Below are 2454 nucleotides of genomic sequence, written 5' to 3' on the forward strand. Positions count from 1 at the left end.
TTTTTCTGCTTTAATTTCTACTTTTCATTGTCCTAATAGGTCTATGCTATTAAATACTTTTTAGTAATAAAGTCTGCATTCCATCTGTTTTGTCAGTTCTCGCCTTGGGAGTGTGACCGACTGTTATTGTGAGTTGTTGTCAGGGGGCCCATGAACCCTTCATTTTCTTTATGGCTAGAAGGGCATGGAGGCCTCAAAACCCTAAGTAACATGGGCTCATGGGGTTGAAAAGTGCTTGGCAATTATGAATGTAATACTTGGCTGTGTATATTCTGAAGGTGCAGTATGGAACAATGTGTTTATTGCTGTAAGCGATTGGTGCATATGGCAATAAGATTATGATAATCGTTTAACACCTGAAACTTTACACAAACATACTTAATTATCTGCAGTAGGAGCTGAACCAGAAAGGGATTTAGGTGCCAAAGTCTAAAATGTAGATCCTCAAAACCCCTGCTCAGCTGCCTCATCCTGTAGGGGTCCCTAAAGTCCGTGGGCCATATACGCAGCTGCATAAGTCAGGTGCCACGCTCATGCCTAAGCCCCAGCAGGAACCTCAAAATAGGTATTGCCCCACCTATTGATCCCCCATTTATAGCCTTTAGCCCAGTGGTTAAAGCACTCAACCAGGATGTGGGAAACCCAGGGTCTCCAACCTCTCGGGTGAATGCCCTAACCATTAGACTTTGGGGTACTGGGGGTGCAACAGAGGGTCTCTTAATCCCCCTGTTTAAGATCTTCCACTTGGTGTGAAATAGTTAATACTCAGTAGGCCAGGAGAAGAGTGAATAAGCCTATAGGCCACTAGTAAGGGCACACTGCTGCGATGTGGAGACTCAAGTCCCTGTTCCAATGACATCCCCTGTGCGTGTGCCCTCCCTCCCCAACCCCCCAAAAAAGGCACCTCAGCTGAAGGAGGTTGCCTTCCTCCAGCCTGGATTTAGGTGCCTTAGTCCCTTTGAATGAAGAGGAGTGTTTAGGGCCTACCTGTTTCCTTGGCATTTCTTATTGGCTCAGTTTGAGTGGCTCCTTGCTGGCTTTTGTGGATCCCACCGTTGGGTACGTGACTCTCCCCATGCATTGTACAGGGAGCGTGGGTGCCTGTTCTGGAGCTCTGGATTCCAGTAAGTGGCAGGGCACAAGTCTCAGTGTTGCAATGCGTAATGTTTTAAGTCCCCTTTGTGGATCTAGCCCTAAAACAAAAAACTTTCTGTGGGACAAGCTATGGTTATCATCTCAAGTCTTCCTATGAGGTCAGTCAAAACGAGTCCAATGCCAGCTGTTCTACATCCAGGAATGTTGCAAGTGAACAACAAGCCCATTTTGGGGGGAGATACTAATTCTGCAACCGGGCTGCTGAACAAGGATGTACAGCAAGGATGCTGGATCAAGTGCAGCTGTGAAAGAGTACAGGATTAAGGGCACTAATGACTGACTTCATCTTATTATAAAATATCTAGAACACATCACTCTCTTTCTAGTTTGTTGTGTTCTCAAACTGATTTCTAAGTCACTGATCCTCCTGCTGGAGTTGAAGTAGTTATATTTTATATTGTTTCTATAACCCTACTAAACAACTGAAATCTGGACTAAATTTTAAAATAACTCAAGAGAATGTGGTGGATTTTTTGATTGCTTTTAGGAGTATTGGAGACACCTTTGTATTAAGCTATGTTTCCTCCCAAGATTGAAGACACTTTTTACTAATGGAGAAGAGCTGGAGCATCAATTGTGTTTAAGGAGAACCTCCTTAATTCACACTAATGAAAGGGGTTCACTATTGTGAACTCCTGTAAGTACAATTTTTTAAAAAAAGAACAGAGTACACTTTGTGATGCAATATCTCTGTTTAGTTAGGACCTAGTTCAACTCTTATTAAAGTCAATGGACAGACTCCTATTGAATTCATCGGCAGCTGGATCAAGCCCTTATTCTGCCAGCTGTAGGTTTGTTTTTAATTTATACTTTATAGGATAATGTACATTCTGTAATGACGGTCTGGTAGAAAGAGAATCACAGCATCTGCTATTAAAGAGTCAGTGTCAATTTGAAATCTAGACCAAAAAAAAAAGTTTAAAAGTAGTTTCAGATACATTCCTGCTTGAATCTTCTGCTCACACTTCCTTTTTAAAAATTATTTCTCTCCCCACTTCTCTATATGAATGACACACACAGACAGGAGAAACTGCAGAATCAAGGCCAGGATTCTCAAGTGATTGCAATGGGAGTTTGGTACCTAATTACTTCTGAGGATCAAGTGACTCAGTGGATAAATAAAATGTTGCTGAGAGTGAAATTTAATTGGAAAAATGCCTTGAATTTTCCCTCATTCTGACCACCTCTACTGACTGTGCTTTCAGATGCACAAAGTAAACTTTAAAATATTACTTTCTCTAATCTTTGTTATGATAATCTTGGGTGTTACTGTAGAAATAGATTTTTTTTTTGACAGAA

The sequence above is a fragment of the Trachemys scripta genome, chromosome 5 (assembly GCF_013100865.1).
Source record: "Trachemys scripta elegans isolate TJP31775 chromosome 5, CAS_Tse_1.0, whole genome shotgun sequence".
Classification (NCBI taxonomy): Eukaryota; Metazoa; Chordata; order Testudines; family Emydidae; genus Trachemys; species Trachemys scripta.